At 35.4% G+C, this 13213-nt stretch overlaps 1 protein-coding gene across 1 annotated transcript in view; it reads right to left on the reverse strand.

The window, feature by feature from the left end:
* LOC126825248 (uncharacterized) overlaps positions 1-13213 on the reverse strand; it is a 44007-nt gene that overhangs the window by 25808 nt on the left and 4986 nt on the right. The window lies entirely within an intron of this gene.

The following is a 13213-nucleotide window of genomic DNA, read 5'->3' on the forward strand; positions in this document are numbered from 1 at the left end:
CATACCACAGTAACTGTTTTAGATTCTATATTCCAAGTAACTTTTATTCCATATAACTGTGTCATATGTGTCATTCTATTCAGTTACTAAATGCCGCTCAAACAACAATGAACCTTTTTAAAAAGAGTGAAATATCTAGTATCTAATTTTAACTGGTTTATCCAATATTGGAGAAAATCCTTTTATCCATAATCCCAAATAAATCACTTATTATCAACTATTCAAATAATTCCTCGGACAAAACAATTGCCATTTCCAATCAGAAGGACTACGGTTTTAAAATGAACAACATATCCAAGAGACCGACCATGCACGTCAACACTTAATCATAAAAGACATAAAGTTATGTCTACATGTCAATCACTCGTGTATTATCTATCTATCAGTCCATATCAGTATGTATGTAGGTATATTCAAATAATACCTACTGTAAATACTCATGGTAGACAGTTTTAACCCTTTAGACGTGATCGCTATGTAATAAAATAATGTCATATATTACACTTGACACCGGCTACTTGAAATATAAAGAATTAAATTATATAGGAGTTCAATAATAATTCATCTTTACACCCATCACTGGTGGTTCTAATCTACAGATTATATTTTTTTTCTCACGAAATCCATGTGATGTAGTGTAGATTTTAATTTCTTTTAGTCTTACCAAATTGTTCAATTTAATCTCACCATTTTGCTTAGTTCGATCTCACCGATTTGCTTGATTTAGTCTCACCAATTTGATTGGTTTAGTATCACCATTTTGTTTAGTTTAGTCTCACCATTTTGTTTTGTTTAGTCTCACCAATTTGTTTAATTTAGTCTCACCAATTTGTTTAATTTAGTCTCACCAATTTGTTTAGTTTAGTCTCACCAATTTATTTAATTTAGTCTCACCAATTTGTTTAGTTTAGTCTCACCAATTTGTTTAGTTTAGTCTCACCAATTTATTTAATTTAGTCTCACCAATTTGTTTAGTTTAGTCTTACCAATTTGTTTAATTTAGTCTCACCAATTTGTTTAGTTTAGTCTTACCAATTTGTTTAATTTAATCTCAGCAATTTGTTTAATTTAATCTCAGCAATTTGTTATGTCTCATCAATCTGTTTAATTTAGTCTCACTAATTTGTTTAATTTAGACTCACCAATTTGTTTATTTAATTCACACCAACTTTGATACATTGTATGGTACTTTAGAAATAATACAATATAACATTAAAGCTATCATAATTGCCATTCAAATTTAAATTAAGAGCTGCTTCTATTATTAAATCAAACAAAATAACATTAAAATTATCATAAATTTGAATGATGGGCAACTTTCATTGTGAAATACAGTAAAAGATAAAAATCATCATCAATAAACATAGGTTGCCGGTTAGACGAAACCAACGCTTCATACATATCGGGTTTTCGTAATACATAGTCTACAAGTTTGTCATCTTTAAACTGAAAATTAAATGGAAGATCACGCAAGTTATCTTAATAACAAAACAGAGTATTATTATAAAACAGCGCGTGCTTATACATATTCAAAGGGTAAACAGGATGTTCTTTAAACATAGCAATAATAGAATACTTCAATCTCAACTATTTACGTTATATACGAGTGCGTGTTCCGAGAGACGAAAGAAACGTTTTACATTTGCTAACGTGAAATGTATAATATGTTTATTTAAGGTCAAAGTTTAATATTTACTTATATTTTAAGTAATAGAAAACATGGTTAGGTCAATATTCAGGGTTTTGAGTGAATATTTTAATAGATAAGTGTGGGTATCACATTTCTTAAGAACGAGGTGTGACCGGGAAGGATCTAAACACTGTCCGTACTCAAATGAAAAAGAATTTCGAGTTCGCGGCTTGATAGACAACCCGACAACGCGGCAACCCGACATCGCGACATTAGGACCCGGAGATAAACGATGAGGTTCGACAGGTTACCCTAGAACAACCCAATGGTTTCGACACATAACTATGTCATTTCGGTACTAACATATGGTTCAATTTTATTTAAATAATTCGCTTGCGTTATAGGGGTCTTTAGCAGTGAGAGGAAACCGAAGAAAACCCACGAGGTTGGACAGGCGACTGTACTCTTTATCACGTACAACCAGGAATCGAATTAGTCCACAGAAATAAAAGAATACTTATATTAATGAATTAGTCCACAGAAATAAAAAAATACCGTATATTAATGTTTCACTAGAAAACTTGTGATTTTGAGACTGGATCGTTTTAGTTTTGTAATAGACATTAATTCAGTGAAAACCGATTTCAAATTGATAAAAAATATTATGATATATATTCGGATAAAACATATTTATACCTCGCGTGACTTTTCACAAGAAAAGTTTCAATTCACAGAATAAATTTCTTTAATTTTGTAAAAGACATTATTTCAGGGAAAATTGATTTCAGATTAATAAAATATATTTATTTTTGCATTTTATCATAATACTTTCGGATTAGACATATATAGACCACGGCGAATCGTATTTACACAAGTTTTAGTACAATTAATATAACTACCTTTATTGCCATCATATTTTACAATAAACATTTTAATCTTTCACACGTATAAGTCGACGGTTAATCTTTAAAATCCAATTCCATCAATCATATTCATATAATATAGATATTTAGGACATAGTTTAATACTTATTCCAACATATTTTACAATAAGCAGTTTAATCTTTCACACGTATAAGTCGGCGGTTAATCTTTAAAATCCAATTCTATCAAACATATTCAGATATTATAGATTTAGGTCACAGTTTAATCCCAATTCTAATATATTTTCACCTCAACAACTAATTTATATCTAATGTGGAATATATCCTTAAGATTCTGTCAATCTTAAGCTTGGAAAAACTCCTATATTTAGGACACATTTCAATACCAATTCTAACATATTTTGACCTAACAATCTCGAAACAACTAATTTAAATCTAATATTATATCACATATCTTTAAGCTTCAGTTAATCCTAAACTTGTATTGGGCTAACTCCAATAAAGCGCAGTACCCTCAAAACCGACACGTTGGTCCAACAAAATTATTCCCCCTTACTGCAACGAACGACTATAATTTTTAAAGAAACAAATATATGTGATAATGGTCTTATCCAGAAATTTCTGTTAATCTTAAGAGTGGGAAAATTCCAAAATAAAAAAGCACAACACCTTCAAAATCAACACGTTGGTCAAACAAATTAATATTCCTTATTATTACAACCAATGACTATAATTTTCAAAGGTATATATTATATGACATAAATTCCTATTGGTTGCGAAAAAAATGAATTGCCAATCTGGCAATGGAGCAAATAATGCACGTTCAACACAGCACACAACACCCAAACATCCTAGAAAAATGAAATGAAATGGGGTTTAACGTCCTGCTGTTCTGCTCCTAAACTGGGCTAATGAAGACGGGCATACGCCATACAGTGTGGTATGAGGGAAATTTTGCCCGGGCAGCGGCGCTACGGCCTACTCTTATATCGAATTACAACTGCCAAGGGATCTTTCACGTGCACGCCAATATGTACACGGGATCTCGGTTTTTCGTCCCATCCGAACGACTAGACAGCTGTCCTTGTCAGGCCCTCCGTCCTGCATCACTGACAAGGGGAAACCACGCCGGAAAATCTGGATGAACTTTCTCGGCCAATGCAGGGATCGAACACCCGACCTCCAGGCTAGCGAGCCAGCGTCTTACCCACTTAGCCACGTGACCCCCACTTCTTCCTAGAAATAAATTATGAAACATTTTGTGATCCAATACGTACACCTACACACAAATAATGTATAATCCTGTAGAATATCAGAATACTTTAAACTTGGATGCCAAATTGATATAACTGACTGAAATACCAGATTGTGAAAAACGTCACATCAGAGTGTTCAATTTTATATTTACGACCAAATAGCAAGGTTCAGGAATTTTTTTTAAAAAAAGTCCACATTAGCAGCATTAAACAACTTAATAAATAAGATGAACATTACGAGAAAAAAAACCGATTAATCCGTTCAATAACAAGGTTCACGAATTAAAATAAAATCCACTTTAAACATCTTAATGACTAAGATGAACATTACGAGAAAAACAACGATTAATCCGTTCAATAGCAAGGTTCACGAATTAAAATAAAATCCACTTTAGCAGCATTAAACATCTTAATGGCTAAGATGAACATTACGAGGGAAAAAACGATTAATTCCTTCAAACTAGACGTGATTAATAAGACGATTTGAACATTCTAGATCCAGTCACACACGACCTTCATTGTTACAATATACACACAAAAATTGAAACATTGCATGACTCTTTGTCTCGGCGACTCCATTAACGTTTCTCCATTACGTTAAAAAATATAATACCGGTGTCAATCAACGTAAAGCTAAAAAATGTAACGTCTTTCAAGTATACAATTGACACTGGATCGAGATGTATAGTCCCTACACAGTAAAAAAACTCAACTGTTATTTCCTATCGCCAGGATTGGAATTTCATGAAGCATACTATATCCTTAGCCTGGGTCCCTTGGGTATATGGGGGCCCACTGAAACTCATTATTCGCTCAACGTTCCAGCGTATGATCTTGTTTCAACATTTCTATACAATTGAGGAAATCTATTTCACAGAGTATTACGAAAGTATACTAATATCTCTGTAAAAGATGACTGCCTTCAACATATGACGTCATATCACGCGGCGTCAATTATTGGCTCAATGGCGCGTGCATTGTTCACATAAGACGTTACAGATTCGATCAGAAAGGCGACTTTTACTCATTTTAATACCCATTTACACTAAAATAGGAAATATTTTTTACCTACAAATACTTCAAAAGCCTTTATTTATTTTTCTAATACATAAAAAAAAAATGTTTTAGAATTTAATTTGTCGGAGGAAAAAGGTTAATATTTGTGGCTCATTAAGTCGCATCGATCTCATCCTTATCAGTGACTGTCGCGGACTAGCGAATATTCATTGCTTATCAGTGTGCAATTGAGGCCCACTGATGAGTTGGGGTAATCCTGCCCTGCATAGCATCATGTATCTATCAGTTACATTTCATTAAATGAGAAACAGAGTTTTACGGTGGCTCGCTAACCGATATTGGCCGAGAAACTTTCTTATGATTTTCCGGCACGGCTTCCCCATGGCAATGGCCGAGGGCGAAGCGCCTGGCAACGAATAATGATTAGTCGTTCGAATGAGACGAAAAATCTAGTTCCCATGCACACATTGGCGTGCGCAAAAATTAACCTTTGACATGTGGAAATCGAAATAAGATTGGAAATAGGAAAACTGTTATCGATTCCATGTTATTACCAAACCTAAAACCGATAATTTAATTTAGTTTCCAGCCACCTGTCATGTTGCCCATTTAATCATATATGATTTGAAAATTCATTGTTTAGCAGCCTTTTTTTATCTAAATGATCTGTCTATCATTTTGTGGTGGAGGGGGTGGGGTCACTGGTCTAGAACGTGCGTTTTAGATCATAAGATCTGTCATTGAGCCAATTGGTGTGGGTTCGAATCCCAGCTTGTACGTAGGAGTAGGGTCGACTGTCCAGACTTGTGGGTTTTCACCCTGTCATCCGGGGTTTCTATCCAGTGCTTAAATATCCTACGTGTAAGCGGATTATTGAAATCAAATTAAACCGTATGAGTGGACGTTAAACCCCGCTCTTTCTCTCGCTCGCGCTCTCTCTCTCTCGCTCGCGCTCTCTCTCTCTCTCTCTCTCTCTCTCTCTCTCAAACCATGCAATATAAACAACCTGGGAAAATTAATATGGCCTTGAACTTAATATATAAATATTGCACGCCGTGGGAAAGTTAAATCTAACATTAATTTATCACAGTGTATTGAAGTAACAAATATGACATTATTCAATAAGTTTACCATGTGAATCATACTTTAATACCTTTATAATACTGTGTTATCTAGTTATTATCATACCTTACCGCTACTTCATGAATAATCATGTTCTAATGTTTTAAGCTCTAATGTGTATGGAAACGTGACAATGGTATGATTTTCACCTTTTTATGAAATGAAATAGGGTTTAACGTTCTACTTTTCTGCACCGACTGGGCCCACCTTTAGTAAGGATTGAGCTATAAGTTAAGTAAACTTATACTGAATATAGGAGACTATATAGTAATCACACTGGTCAGCAGTGAATATTCGCTTGGCTGCTACAATCACTGAATGCGGCTTAATGAGCCCCCAATATTAACATTTTTTTCATTCTGCAAATTAAATTCTAAAACATTTTATTTAACAGAGTGGCATGACGAGTCTGAGCCAAGTTTAGAACGAATTCCAAAATGGCTGCCAATCTCCCCAACACCAGGTTTGAAAAAGGAGCAGTATTTTCAACGCTTTCAGAACTGAAGGCAGCAATCAAGAGATGGGAAGGGTTAGGGTTAGGGTTAGGACTATTTTTACGACTATTCAGTTTTTAACTTCGCCGATGGAGGGCTGTGAAAGTATCGTCGTTACAATAGTCTGAGGACTATTTTTACGACTCGTCGTAACAATAGCCACTGCCTTTTTTTAAGCATTAGAAAAATTAATAAAGGTGTTTGAAGTATATGTTAGTAAAAATAAGGCCTATTTAGTGTAAATGGGTATTGAAATGAGTAAAAGGCATCACCACACCAGTAACATATTTAAACAATAAACATGCCTTTGAACCAGTGATAGACGCCCCGTGATTTGACGACACGTGTTGAAAGTAGTCATCTTTTATAGAGTTATTAGAAGACTTTCGTAATCCTCTGAGAAACAGATTGAGTAATAATATGATTAATTTCTTGTTTTAAAATCAATTCTGCGTAGACGTAACTTATTCGATGGGTGCATGCGGCAGAATGGTGTAACTCTTCTTCTTCAGCTCACAAAATCTCCCATTGAGTCAAGTGTCATGCTTTTGATTCCCATCTTGAACGTTAACATTGAATAGGGTCACCAATTCAACCTCCTGGATTTTCGCAGGCTCCCCGGTTTCCTCCCACTGCTGAAGACCCCCTAACGGCAAGCGGGGTATAAAAATAAAATTCAATCATGTGTCGTGTCAGTCCCGAAATGTCCTAGTTTGTGTAGAATGGACGCTAAATTCCCACCACTGCTAAATACCACAAAGCGCAAGCGAATTAATGAAATAAAATTGAACCATATGCTAGTCTCGAAATGACCTACCTTGTGTCGAGTGGACGTTACCCTCCCTCCCTCCCTCTCTCTCTCTCTCTCTCTCTCTCAGGGTGAATGAACTGTAGGGTGTAAGGAGTTCATGGTGAAGATAATATATACTTTGTGTATAAATTAAAGATTAGATAATATATACTTTGTGTATAAATTAAAGATTAGACTCTAATCCCATCGTAAAGAAAGAACAGGGCTATTACAATATCTCATGTCATTGTTAAATTATCCCCACTGAGAAAAACAGAGGAAAAGAAGATAGCGCAACGAATTTATTCAACTCAAGATCCCAACACTACGAATGTCATTTGGGATATCGCGGTGTTTATGGCCTGGGTGGTGGCGCGCTTTGTACTGCGTGTCCCCCCCCCCCCATTGTCCATAGCGCAAGACGGACGGCCTGGGAGGAAAAGCGTCTAGCCGTTTGGATAGAAGATAAATCCAAGGTCCTATGAATACAATTGATAGTATGTTAAAGACATTTTGGAAATGAAAAAAGGCCGCTAACCTGGCATAATTGGTCTATTAACAAACTATATTGTGCATGTCCGTCTCCATTAGCCCCATTGCATTAGCAGTAAGGTCTTAGTATCGTCAATTAATTAAAACAGGAAATCTAAAGGTACTCGATCCTTACAGATTTTCTTGGACAGAAGGAACGGAAAACTTTTCGTTAATCATATGCTAAATATTCAATAAAATCATCACAGATCTTGTAAATATGGCCATGAGGGTGGGTTTTTTTTATTCTGCTCATAGCAACACGTGTGGTCATACAAATAACTATTCTTCTCAGCGGGAACAATACGGCGTACATTATCAAGAGGTGTATAATGTAGATAACAAAAACATAAACTTAATCTAGACCGGTTTATTGATCCGAGACATTCAATAAAAAAAATAACGATCCCGGACAGATAATGAAGACGTAATTACAACTTTAATGTTTCCTATAAACTCTGATTGTATTGTTTAAGTGTTGTCTTGGTGAGACTTTAGTCCCAGAGATAATATATGTACTTAACAAAAAAAAACACAAATTAGATTTAGATCTGCGCGGTAAATCCCCTCAGTGGGTATATTCAAGTAATTGCACGTGTCAACTGAAGGCGGGATAACTCTGTTGTCTGTGGGGGTGGGGTGGGGTGGTACTCATCTTCTTGTTCATCTTTGGTGACGCTCTTCGAAAAAAGTCAAAGGCTTCGCAAGTTCATCATCCTCAGTATCCCCCGTGTTACTGGAGTAGAATGGAACAATACCAATACGGATACCGAGAATGTAGGTTCATGAACGATCGATATGAAACTTAGCATTCTGGTTCCTTTGACAATTGTGCAAAGATTAACTGATTCGACATTTGATATGACGTCTTCGATAACCGCATATTGATCCATTGTACGGTGATACTTGTTAAAATATGGAGGGTTATTTTTATTTTATTTTAAACAACCAAAAACATTGTCCTAATAAATAAGCAAATTTCATGTAATTAATAAATAAAATCTATGTCTTTATTTACGTATTGAGTAAAAACCACGATCTGAAAAATCAAACTAATTGAGGGGAGATAATCATGTTTTCATAAACCCGTTATGAACACATCGATCTACTTAGTAATTTTTAAAAAAAAAACGAGAGAGAGAGAGAGAGAAATGGGGTTTAACGTCCACTCGACACAAACTAGGTCATTTCGGGACTAACATATGGTTTAATTTTATTTACATAATTCGCTTGCGCGTAGGGGTCTTTAGCAGTGGGAGGAAACCGGAGGACCCGGCCGGAGAAAACCCACGAGGTTGGACAGGCGACCCTACTCCTTGCCACGTACAACCGGGGATTCGAAACCACGCCAGTCGACTCAATTCAGCCATCCAACCAACAAACAAACAAAAAAAAAAAAAAAAAAAAAAAAGCTTGAGAATGTATAATGAATAAATCACATGAGTATAATAACTGAACAGGAAAAACTTGTCCTATAAAAGTAGCTATGCCTATATACCAATCAGATGGGACGAAAAACCGAGGTCCCGTGTACACATTGGCGTGCACGTAAAAGATCCCTCGGCAGTTGGAATTCGATATAAGAGAATGCCGTAGTGCTGCTGCCCGGGCAAAATTTCCCTCCTTGCACACTGTATGGCGTATACCCGTCTTCATTAGCCCAGTTTAGGAGCAGAACAGTAGGACGTTAAACCCCATTTCATATCATTTTCTTCAGTCAGTCGCCAATTATAAAACGCAATAAAATGAACAACAGGTAATTTGATATATGGGTACAAGTGTGAAATATATGATATTATAACCTACAGGTATTGACATGTGCTATGCTACTACTTTAAAGATACAGGCACTTATATTTATATACTTTATTTATGTTCATGAAAACAAGACATTCTCCAGAAAATAAATTAATGTATATAATTCTTATAATTAAAAAGTTTTTCTCCGATGAAAGACATTATTAAACATGCATTATGCAAGAGCAAAATCTGCTTATTACAAGTCTTTCTTTAGGCCTGAAATGTTATCTTAATTATCAATTAGACATTAATTAACTTATCCAGACCATAATCAACTCTAGATGGCCTCGCTAGCCCGCGATCTTAAGTGGATTGTGAGCCGATTTACTGCATAACTTTCCTTCTCTATTAAACGATTAAATAGATAATCGAGACTATGCTGTTTATCGTACTGACTTTAGTAATGATGACCGAGGCTAGGCAGAAATTTCATTCGGTTAGTTTTCGGTTCATAGTGGATCAATTTGAATGAAATTTTCAGCAAATTGCCTTTACGTTATCTAGTTTTTAACTATTATAGTGAAAACTGCCAACTCGTTATCGAATCTCCCATAATGTATCTTTAATACATTTATCTATGAAGATAAACATTAATAGTGAGCGCTAAAATTGTATTCAAATGTATAACGCCACAGTGCACTACACACAACGTAGTTCACTTCCATGTACCTTTAGAAAGGTCGCTGCTCAAGACTATTTTTCCGAATTCCAATTAACGATTCCGCCATTCGAAGAAAGCAGGGGACTATCTGAATGGGTCCATCGGTCCATCCGTCACACTTTTTGGGATACAATAACTCTCCTTCTAATTGAGGTGGAATGTTCACATTTAGTGTAGTTGAGATTAGGCGAATGCCTTGATGGAGTTCTAAGCAGAGATAAGCAATTTGAATGGTTGATGTTTTGAGAGACGATAACTTTGGTTCTAATTACAGGAGCTACGTCGCACCTAGAAATTGACACAAATGGATCCCAACGCATATAATAGTTTAATATGAATGTATATAAACTGATTTACATTTAATCGTTACTGTTTTTAGTGTTTCCATTTGGTCTTAAATATTGGATATCAGTGTTGATTTAAATTGACCAATAAGTCGTGTTTGCAATGTCGAGGACTGTGGATAAAATTGTTGCTGAACTTAAATTTGTCGATATTATGACCTATACCAATGTTCCGCAACCAAAGAATTATTATGTGCCTTTCCCTTGGTTTTGTGATGGTTTGAAATTCTAAAATAGGTCATATATTTCGATCTTTACAGGTCTTATTTAAACTCCCGAAAGTTGCATATTGAGGCATATCGTCTTTAAGGCTAGTGCACTACGACGTAACTATTATTCTTATAGTTTGGTTTCGTTAAGAAATATCGATGAATCAGAACATGGCGCCGCCTAAAGCCTTTTTAATCTTTGAAATGTTTATATTATTTTTAATTCTTCAACACAGAAGTCTATTTTAATAGGGTATGTATTATGATTAAGTTTAGGCGACCTTCACCTTTACCTTTAAAGGGATAAGCAAATCTATTATTATTACTGTTTTAAAGTGACTTACACGTCTTTTCTTAAACTGTTAAGTTAGTAGACAAGAGGATAGAAAGTTATGCGACAATCTGATTAAAATACAGATCTATATTTCGTTCCGTTTGTTTTTTTCATAACATGAAGATCTAACCAGTTGTAGTGGAAGGTCGCGTCAGGGGTCATGACGTTAGACATTTGATTAACCATTCAGCGTTGATGTTTCTAGTGGGGTACCCACAGTTCCGTGCACCGCACGCCAAGAACTGTTTTATTGGCTAATCCCTCACATCAACCAGAAAAAGGGTTGTATAACAACACTTCCAGATCCTAGTGTAGTAAAGACAAATAAAACGAAATTTTGAACTATAAAAAAACGAAACGAAATAGGATCTGTGTTTTAATCTGATTGGACATGCGAGAACTTAAATGAAATTTTGATATTGCAATAAAGAATAATTGAACCAAAATAAGTAGTTTAGGTAATCGCTGTCCATCGATGTAAGGGAGACAACAATCCATCATGGGAGTGGTATGATTTGTCAACATTTCACTGGCTATGACTAATAGTTATATTAGTAATTCGGTTATTCGGCAATATTTGTTGACTTTTGGTTTACAATCGAAGACCAATTTACATTTTAGGAAAATTGTCTGGGACGACTGAATTAATATATTGGGAACACCCCATCGTCTTGTGCATCATTAAACATACATTATGCAAGAGCCAAATCTGCCAATTGCAGATCTTTCTTTAGGCCTGAAATGTTTTCTAAATTATTAATTAGACATTAATTAACTCATCCAGACCATAATCAACTCTCGGTGGCATCGCTAGCCTGCGATATTTACTGGATTATGATCCCATTTGCTGCTCGACTTCCATTCATAATTTAATCATGAAATGGATGATCGAGACTATGTTTTTTTTTATCGTACAGACTTTAGTAATGATGATCGAGGCCAGGCCGAAATTTCAATCGCTTAATTCTCGGCTCATAGTGGATCAATTTGACTGACATTTTCAGCAAATTGCCTTTACATTATCTAGTTTTTAACTATTATAGCGAGAACTGCCAGCTCTTTATCTTATCTCCCATAATGTACCTTTAAGTGTAGGTATTTAATTTCTTTAATGTATATTGTGTCGATGGCTTACGAAATTGTTACTCCACCATTGCAAACAACAGAAACTACAGGCATATTACATAGCGAGCAACGTATATTGCTGAAATTTCAATTCAACATATCTTTGTAAACACGGAACAGAATTGAACCACTTTTGGATAGATATACATATTAGAGGTCCAGCTTTCACATTATTGTAGTTTGCAAGGGATTATATAGCGCTAAAATGACGCAGTGAGGCTTTAATATTGCTTGTAAATGGAATAGAATGGGGTTTAACGTCCTATTATTCTACTCCGAATGGGCTAATGAAGACGGGCATGCGTCATACAGTGTGCAATGAGTTATATAGAATTCCAACTGCCAAGGGGTCTTTAACGCGCACGCCAATGTATACACGGGCCCTCAGTCTTTCGTCCCATCCGAACGACTAGATAGCTGTCCTTGCCAGGCCCTCAAGGGGAAAACCAAGTCGGAAAATCCGATGAACTTTCTCGACCAATGCAGGGATCGAACATGCGACCTCCAGACTAGCAAGCCAGCGACTTACCCACTTATCCACCATAGCTTTAATATTGCCTGTAGTAATTTACTACATAAAGATAAATCATGGTAACGGTATAGTTAAAATGTTTACATTCAGTGTAAAAATATAGACATATATCTATAATGGCTTGTTGGCAAGTTAAACAAGTTACAATAAAAATCGTGTCAAGATAGCACACGACTCGCATATAATCTATCATACAATTTTATTACAGTATAAGATCATTTTTATACTCAATTGTCTTTCTTATAAGCTAAGTTAAGATTCCAATCATATTGTAAAATTAAACTGACGCTTTTATAGTCCGCTTCAAATTACTTATAAATGTTGATAATACGAAACTTGCACATGTGATAATGTCTATAATTGCCTGGGAAAGGAGAGGGTATTGTACACGTGGTGAGTCAATATGGCGATGCTTTGATTCTTTAAGTGTCTGATAAAAATAAAAGTCGTAAAATAGACGATGGAAAGGATCGGTGAGTGCTAGCA

This window comes from Patella vulgata, chromosome 6, assembly GCF_932274485.2.
Source record: "Patella vulgata chromosome 6, xgPatVulg1.2, whole genome shotgun sequence".
Lineage (NCBI taxonomy): Eukaryota > Metazoa > Mollusca > Gastropoda > Patellidae > Patella > Patella vulgata.